The following is a 9088-nucleotide window of genomic DNA, read 5'->3' on the forward strand; positions in this document are numbered from 1 at the left end:
GAGCATCAGCACGGAAGTCTTCAGGCTAACGACACCCAAGTCCACCAGCGAGCCTCAGGAATGGATAAGTGAGTTTCTTGCACAAGAAAACTTCTAAACACTGCCTTCTATTGTAAGCTGCACTTTAATTTTGGTGTTGTAACACACATCACATTGGATGGAGTTACTAGAGGGTGAGCACTGCTGCTCCTGATATCCTGCTAGGATGAGGAATGGGCTAGCACTAGGGGGAAAGGGCCTTTCCCACTGCTCTGTATTTACTTTTTTAACTGGCATTGAAGTTGGTTTTGGTCTGCCTGCCCCAGCTTTGGACACTGCTGCCTCATTGCTGTTGCCCTGAACACACTGAGCTTGTTTATAATGGACTGTTGAATTAGTAGTTGCAAAAGGACCTCTAGACTTGTAGACTAAATTTGAAAGTATATTATTTATACTAGTTATATTAATTATCCGTGATACAGTCATGTTCCTCTGCTTGACAGGATAAATAATTTGGTCTTCTGAGAATTTCTTGATTGTAGTCTTTTTCTAAAACTGGCATTAATGACATGGTTTCTAGGGACAGAGATTCTGACTTCTTTGAGATCCTCAGCAGTCTGGGCATCAGGTGACTGTAGGACAGCAGCAACTCTACCAATAATCACCTACCACAGTGCTATCTGGTCTAGTAATTTTTCTGTCATTTGGGACCCAGTAGTAAAGCAGATTTCCCCTTCAGTGTAGAATGACTTTGCTATGCAAGGTAATTATTTTCTTCCTTTCATTTCAAATTAAGTTTGTGTTTTTCCAGTCTATAACTAAAGTATCAGCACAGTGTCAGCTGTAGGTGGGATTATAAGCAAGAACTGCCAAAGCATATAAAGTATAGATACCGACACAGTCAGATGTTGCATGGGGGTTCTCATCATTAAAGTACTGTTTTAGTAGCTCCCATTATGTTGCTCTCCTGTGGTGCAGCATTCTGGATCAGAAGAGACCTGCTATTTCACATGCACTCCAGCTGTTCCCTTCACCCACCACAGTCAAACCTCACATTTTCTTATTTTTAATGAGTTACAACTGTGGAAAGCCAAATAAAAGAATCAAAAACCTTGCAGAGGGAGATGGTTAGATTGTTTCCTGCATGAAGAAGATGAGTGAGACTACTGAGAATCCAAGAAAGTTTTTCCCAGCCATGTGAAATGCAGAGCTGTGAGGCTGACTCATTTCCTTGACCACCATCCAAACAGACCAACACCAGCCTTTGCCCCTGGTGCTTTTGTTTTTGAGAGCACTGATCATTTCTGTTTTCTAGTCTCCTTTTGTTCTTGCTCTTCTGTGTTCTGGGCTCATTATTATTCTGGTTTGATTTTGGTTTTACAGGCCATTGGGGATATTTCCCTTCTCCTTATGTCTCATCTTAAACTACATGTGGTTCAGAGCTCTGACTGACGGCCCCAGGATGCCTGGTTGTGGCTTTGATGCATGTCATAGTCCAGGAAACTGAAACCCCAACACAAATCACTGTACAACCTGACACAACTCTAATGTTTGTGAGGAAAAGCTGTGCCCAGCAAAGTCAAAGGGAGCAGTGTACCTTCCTCAGGAGCCCGTCCAGGACAGCACAAACTCTGCATGTGCCTGGCCTGCCTCTGCAGCTTCAGAGGCCCCTCCTGTGTCAGTGGCACACCTGCAGCTTTGCACCTCATCTCCTGCCAGCATCATGCCTCCTGCATCCTGCACAGCCCTCCCAGAACAGGTGTAGGTCATTCCTGCAGGATGCCCTGCTGCTGGGGGTGATCTCTGTGTGTCACACTGATGTTCAGAACTTTCCTGGTGGTTTTTGGATCTTCTCAGTCCCTGCTGTAGCTTAGTGTACTAGTTTGAAAACAAACCAGTGGGAGATTCCAAGTCAGTACAATTTGATAGAAAAATAAAAATAAAGGCAGAAAACACTGGCTTAAAGTGACAGAGTCAGGATACAACCTGGCACCCTGTTGGTCAGGGTGGCGGTAGCAGTCCCATTAAATGGTGGAGGGATAGATGTGGTTCTGTTGATTCTGTAGAAGGGTCTGGTGTTCCTCTCAAGGTCCAGTGGTGGTTATGTAGCTCTTGGTCCCTGGGAATGCAGTAGGTGAGGGCTGGCTGTGGTGTTCCAAAGCTCAGATTATAACCAGGTAGGAATGCCTGGCTCCTCCCCCTGGTGGAGTGGCTCACAATGGGATGATGGAATTTTATCAGTCATGCAATGAGACTTGATGGCTCATGAACAGAAGGTATCCTCTGGAGTGAGGTATCAGGAATGATCATGGAAGAGGTAAAGAACACTGCCCCACCTGGTTTTAACAGCTTAGGGAGATGGTGACAGAATACATACTTTTGGTGACATCTTCCATTGTAACCTAAGACACAGAGGGAGGGACTTGCAGAGCAGGACTCCTGCTCTGTTTTGAAAGCCTGCCCATAATCTCCAAAGAACTGACATACCCGTGGCCACAGACCTGACCACCGAGCTGGTCCTGGTGCTTCAGTGCCTTGTGACTTTGAGTAGTTGCACAGCAATTTGCAGAAAGTTTGCTGACAATAATACAAACACTGGCTGGCCTCTGCAGAGGAATATCCCAACTCTTGGCATGCAACCAACACAGCACATAAGCTTCTGTTTCCTCCTTCTTTGAACCATCTTTCTGCTTCAAATAATCTTCAGAAAAAAAGGGTTTAAAACCTCAGTATCAAAGTCATATACCCAGTGGTCACAAAGAACTGCAGAACAAACAAGATTTGCCTCGTAGCAGAGCTGAGAGGAGGGAGTGGGTGCTGTTGCTTGTCATACTCCTGTGATGGAGCAGGGCTTAGCAAAGTGGCCCTGAGCTGGGATGGGTTAATCAGAGTGGCATTTTAAGGTCCCTACCCCCTAGCTATACTTAAAGAGCTTTTACAACCTTAGTTGCTTCTGTACTGCTTCAATCCCTTCTGCAGGAGGCTAATCCAGCCCCTGAAGTATCTTTTGGAAAGAGGGATGGGTTGAAGCTCTGGTGGTTTGACACTGGACCACCAGTACTTAAAATCTGAGAACTCTGTATAGTCTGGAGGCTTTTATAGCTCTGCTGAGCTACCACTGGTCTAAAATATTGCCAGAATGCATTACTTGTCTCTGGAAGCCATTTGTTTTCATTCAGTGCACAAAGTAAAACAGGCCCAGGGTTACAAACAGCTTGGTCTGTGCTGGGGTTGTAATTCTGCTGCACTGGTAAAGTGCCACTGTCACTGACATAACACAGTAGCTCAGGTAGCTTCTCCAGGCTGGTGGCACAGAACAGGTGCTCGTGTTGCTGATTTTAGGAGCTCTTTAAACACAGACACAACTCTCTTAATGTGAGGATGATTAAATCCTGAAGTAGAATTGCCTAGAGAGGTTGTAGGGTTTCCAGCTTCAAATAGCCAATACCTGACTGGCCACAGTCCTGAGGAACCTGCTTTAATTGACCCCGCTTTGAGCATTGGACCAGATGATCTCCAGAGATGCCTTCCAACCTCTGCCCTTCATGATTCCCTTCAGATTCCCTTCAGAACCTCTTCAGATTCCTTGAAAAGAGGTTCAGTGCAGGCACAGTAGTTTGAGCACTGTCTTTAGCACAACAGAACTCCACACTGCTCCTATTCCAAGAGGCCTATCAGCAATCTAACTTTAAAATCTGCATTTCCTGGCTTATGAGATCACCCGTGGAGGTAGATTCTCATTTCCTGAAATGATAAGAGCTCAACAGATAGGCAAAGGGCAAGAGCTCGCTCAATCTGTTAGTTATATAAGCACATAAATATAACAGTCACTTTTCTTAGCATCAGGTACTTACTCTGTAATTGGTACCACTTAATGTAAAGCGTTGTTCTCGATTTAAAGGCTGATGTAATTGCAGTTTTGCAGACCTTGGTAGCATACCAAGCATACTTCTGTGCAAAGTAAAGCACTTGGTGTGCCGCTCATGATATGTCAGTGTAAGACTTGGATGTCACAGAAACAGGATCAGATTTTGGATGTAGACAGCTGGATTATTATTATTATTATTATTATTATTATTATTATTATTATTACTATTACTATTATTATTATTTTCTACATGAATTACAGGTTTTATTTCAGATACAGCAATTGCTGCAGTATTAACCCAACTACCTAAATTTTCATATAGGATAGGTAAAAAATTCCACTCTAAAGAGAACCTCTGCAGAGAGTGGGATGCAGAAAGATTTCACACTAATTAATACATTTTGTAAAACCATGACTGCAAGGTGCATGTGTCAGGAGCTTGAACCAGCACTTGAGCTCCAGTTGTAGTGTTGTGGACAGTATCTGGTTTCTCTGAACATGCTCACCATGTCATACTTGACTCAGACAGGTGCTCCACCAAGCTTTGGGGCTGCTCCTGCCTCTGTTTTATTCAGGGTGTGAAATGAACTATTTTATACAAATAGCAATCTTATTAACACTGACTCTGCAAGACTAAAATTGCTCTCTCTTCTGAGGTGCTGGCTGTAGTCCCTGGCAGCTTGAAGTGCTCTGCTGTTTCACATAGGTGCATTCAAGTCTCATCTTTGTCTGCCTTGTACTGAAGAGTGGTGTTTCCAGTTCTGGGGTGTGAGGAGAGGAAAGAAATTGCTGTATTCATGGTAAATTCTCAGCAGAAGAGTGAAGGCTCCTGCTTGGAAATGCAGGCAAGGTCCTCATGAGAGTTGTCCTCTGAGAACAATCCACAGAAAAACTAATCTGCTCTGGTCTGAATATTAATGTGGTCAGTTTTAGTAAACAAAGTAGGCTTTCATCTGCAGTGAGATCTCAGCTAAAATGCTCTTGCAAGTGCTTATACCAGCAATATCTGGAACCTCACAGTTGCTTCAGTGCTTCACTTCCCTTCCCTGGAATTGATTCACCATGTCTCATTTAGCCAGGTTTACTGGGATGATGCCTTGGAGAGGCTTCCTAGAGCAGAGGCTAGACAAGATTAAGATAATAAAGTGGGTATTTATTAAAGCCCTTCAAACAGCCACACCTTGGGCAGTCAGAAGCCTCCCAGAGGCTGCACCCAAGCTGGACAATGGGCACCAGTTTTTCAGACAATTGTATGTTTGGTCCATTTACATATCAGGGGTTCTCCAATTAGATCTTCAGCTAATGAAATCATTTACCCCCAGTTTGCTCCCTCCCAATTCACTTTTGTTTGTGCTTCTGATGCCTGAGGCTGTAGGTGTCCTTTAGCTTCAGGCCTGGAGGGATTGTTTGTTCTGACCAAAATGTGAAGACAGTTAACAGTTTTAGACAGTTTTGGGCTTATACACTTGAAAAATATAAAAGCAAAAATCCTAAGGCATCAGAAATATGATCATAACCAAGATTTCTCCTTCCTGCCCACAATGTCTGTAACAATCTATCACAGCTCTGAACTTCTTCCCTTCCCCCTGTGCCATTAAAATACAGCGCAGTGTGCTGCAACATCTGTGGGTGATTCTGTGCAAGCAGGAGTATATTGATGCCTTTGCAAAACACAAGATTGGGTCACTTCTGAAGCATTTGGTAATAATTCTGATGAAGGAAGCAGCAGACTGGTTTGTTAATGGCACAGGCATTTCCTTAACTTAAAATGGCTCTTTGGAAGCCTTCATCAGATGCAAAACCAGGGAGTGGGCTGGCATGTGGGTTCATTAGTGTTCTGCTTATTTGTACTGATGCAGATTTTGGCCTCTTTCACACCACATATTGACAAACACAGCATTTTGAAGAGTTTCCCCCACCTCCCCCACAAATTACTAATGTATTCTTGGGAGCTTTGTGTTTTTAGAAAACTGTTGTCCTATCCAACAACACAAGAATTTCAGGGTGCACAGTACATGCCACTCAAGTCAATGCAGTTATTTCCGTGCCTCCAATTTAGCACACTGACAGAGCTGAAATAATGGAAATATTTCTGGATTTTGTTTTTGTGGTGAGGACAAAGAAAGCACCAAAGTATGATTTTTCTGCTAAACTGAAATATGCCCATCCCAGAAAGTAGCTGTGCTTTGCATGCATGGGTTGAATTCGTGTGAGGTCTCCTATTGAAATTACATAAGGAAAACACATCCCAGCCTGACTGAGCATAGGTGCATAGCTTTATCAGCAATTAGTTCCACAGGCAGGTTATCTGAACAGCTGTCAAAGGTATTGATCAGGACAAAACCTGGTTTGGAATAGTGACATCTGAAACAATTAATTTTAAAACAGTCAAAAATATAGCTATTGATTGATTCAAGAGGATTCTTCTGGTCTGTACATGTACAATTTTGCTTTAACTCAGCAGATTGCTATGGTGTGAACTTTGGGAATAATCTTTCAAGAAAGTTTTGGGGGAAAAAAATTATGCTGGCATGATTGAACATCTTTCAGAAAAGTTATGGAGGAGTATAGGAAGCCAAGGTTCTTTTCCTGATTATTTTTCAGCCATCCAAGTCTGAGATTGAAAGCATTGCCTAGATTTAATGAGGAAGATGTAAAAAGGGCCAGAAGCAGTGTGGAAAGGCCATATGCTCATCATGTTCCTGGGAACAGGAAATGTAATGGGACTGGGAGATGGCTAAGTCACATTTACAAACCAAGGCACACAGAAATGGCAAGTGGTTTGTGATGCTGAGCAGCTGATTGAGAAATCAGGACTAGGATTTGTTCTAGATCCAGGCAAACTGTCCTGTGCTGGTGGGAGGGATTTTCTCCCAGATGTGTTTTCTTCAGACCTCTCATTATCAGCCTGCATGTGCAGGTTCACTACAAGCCACATGCCATCCCATGGCATTATACTGAACTTGCATATCAGGAGAAATTTCTGGTAGTGAAATGGCAACCTCAGTATTTTTCAGGGTAGTTAAAGAACAACTGTGTCTCCCTTTTCCCCTTCTTTGTCAGCCAGTCATTGCAAAAGCACATAAAGTACTGTAAAGACTCAAGTTCCAGACAATCAATTAATGTACTCAGAGTCATGCATGGTCTGATGTGAATGACACAGTTGCATCTCCATCTGCTGTGCTCGGCAGAGGTTTGAAAGATGGCAACATAAGTGAAATGCTGATGTTGCTTATGCTGCTGTGAATTGAAGGGAGGCACTTTCTAAATTGATCCTTCCTGTCTAGATAGATAGTGAACTTGAAACATGGATTGAAATTTAGCATTTCCTTTAAAAAATATCTGTCTAAGGACAATTCTGTTTCTTTACTTTTCCTTCCCTGCTTTGGAATAATGCTCAGTCTTGCTGGCCCTGTCTGCCTGCATCAGGGGGAGGTTGTGCACCATGGACCATACTGGGGCTTGGACTTCTGGGTTTCCTGCATGTGCTGCAAGGTGATGGAGCTGAGCCTGCTTTAGATCAGTATGTGTTAAAATCTTTTCCAGCCCTCATGTCATATATTCTGTGTGTAAAGAAACATGGTGCTGCTCTTGACTTGCCAGCCCTTGCCCTCTGCATCCTAGGTTGTTTCTAATTTAAACACTGTTAATTGTTGTTCTTTATGATCATATCAAAGGCCTCTGAAAATGTCAGCCCCGGCCGGTATCACTGTCTCCTCAGTGCATGCACAGAGTGGAACAGCTTACAGCTTTTCATGAACTTGTCTGTTCCTTTTGCATCGCTGTCTCTCTTTTGGGGAAGTGAAAAGGAAGATGTGACAACGTAAAGTGGCTCTTCCCAACATCACACAAACTGCCTGTGACAGAGCTGGGAAAACTGACCCAGAGCATCCTAATCCCAGGCCAGGGCTCCTAGGCCATCTTCCTGTGTTAAATACAGGCAGGGGAAAGCCAGATCGCCGATCATCAATCACCAGCTTTCCTTTACCTCCTGCGCTCTGCCAGCTGCCCCTGCCAGGCTGCTCAAGGCCTGCCAGCATCGGCCCAGCGCCGCGGGGCTGCTCCTGTTTTTGGGGGGGCTGCTCCTGTTTGGGGGCTGCTCCTGTTTTTTGGGGGGCTGCTCCTGTTTGGGGGTTGCTCCTGTTTGTTTGGGGGCTGCTCCTGTTTTTGGGGGGCTGCTCCTGTTTGGGGGCTGCTCCTGGTTTTTTGGGGGCTGCTCCTGTTTGTTTGGGGGGCTGTTCTGGGGGGCTCCGTGCCTGGCGGCTGCCCATAGCTCGGACCTGTCATCCGCTGGCCTGGCAGGACAGGCAGGACAGCCCAAATACCCCTTCACCTCCAGCACGAGAAAAACGCCGTCACTTTATCATAAACAGCTGCAGCTAGGGATTTGAGCAGGGAAATCTGGCATGGAAATGACTTTCATTACACTCGTGTGCCTGAGCATACCCATGAAAAACTGCTTTTGATCAGCAGGCGGCTTGGAAAGGCTGCGCAGCCCCGCGGCTTGTGCTGCCCGTGCCCGTCCCCGCTGCGGAGCCGCGCCGGGCAGGGCCGGGCCCAGCGCCGCCATCGCCGGGGCCGCGGCGCCATCTACGGGCGGAGCCGCGTGAGGGGAGCGCGGCTGCCGGAGCCGTCTGTGAGGCCGGGGACAGGCTCTCCGCCGCAAAGCCCGTTCCAAAGGCTAATCGCCATTTCTGGAAAGAAATTCCTCCTAATGTCCAATCTCAACCTCCAGCACAGCTCAAGGCGATGTCCTCTCATCCTGTCCCTTGTTCCCTGAGAGCAGGGCCGGCCCCTCCTGGCTACAGCCTCCTGGTCAGGGAGTTGTGCAGAGCCATAAGGTCCCCTCGGAGCCTCCTTTTCTCCAGGCTAAACACCCCCAGCTCCCTCAGCCGCTCCATTCCCCTCTCTAGACTGTTTCCAGCACTTCAGTGACCTTCTTGAATTGAGGGGCCCAGAATGGGACACATCACACAAGGTGTGGCCTCACCACTGCTGGGCACAGGAGGAAAATTGTGCCCTGGTCCTGCTGGCCACACCATTGCTGACACAGGCCAGGTGCCTGGGCTCACGTTCAGCCACTAGTGACCAGCAGCCCCAGGGCCTTTTCCTCTGGGCCACTTTCCAGCCACTGTCCCCAGCCTGTAACCTGTCCAGATCCCTCTGCAGAGCCTTCCTGCCCTCCAGCAGATCAACATTCCCACCCAGCTTGGTGTCATCCATGAGCTCAGGAAGGGTAAA

The sequence above is a fragment of the Pyrgilauda ruficollis genome, unplaced genomic scaffold (genome assembly GCF_017590135.1).
Source record: "Pyrgilauda ruficollis isolate IOZ18807 unplaced genomic scaffold, ASM1759013v1 scaffold79, whole genome shotgun sequence".
NCBI classification, from domain to species: domain Eukaryota; kingdom Metazoa; phylum Chordata; class Aves; order Passeriformes; family Passeridae; genus Pyrgilauda; species Pyrgilauda ruficollis.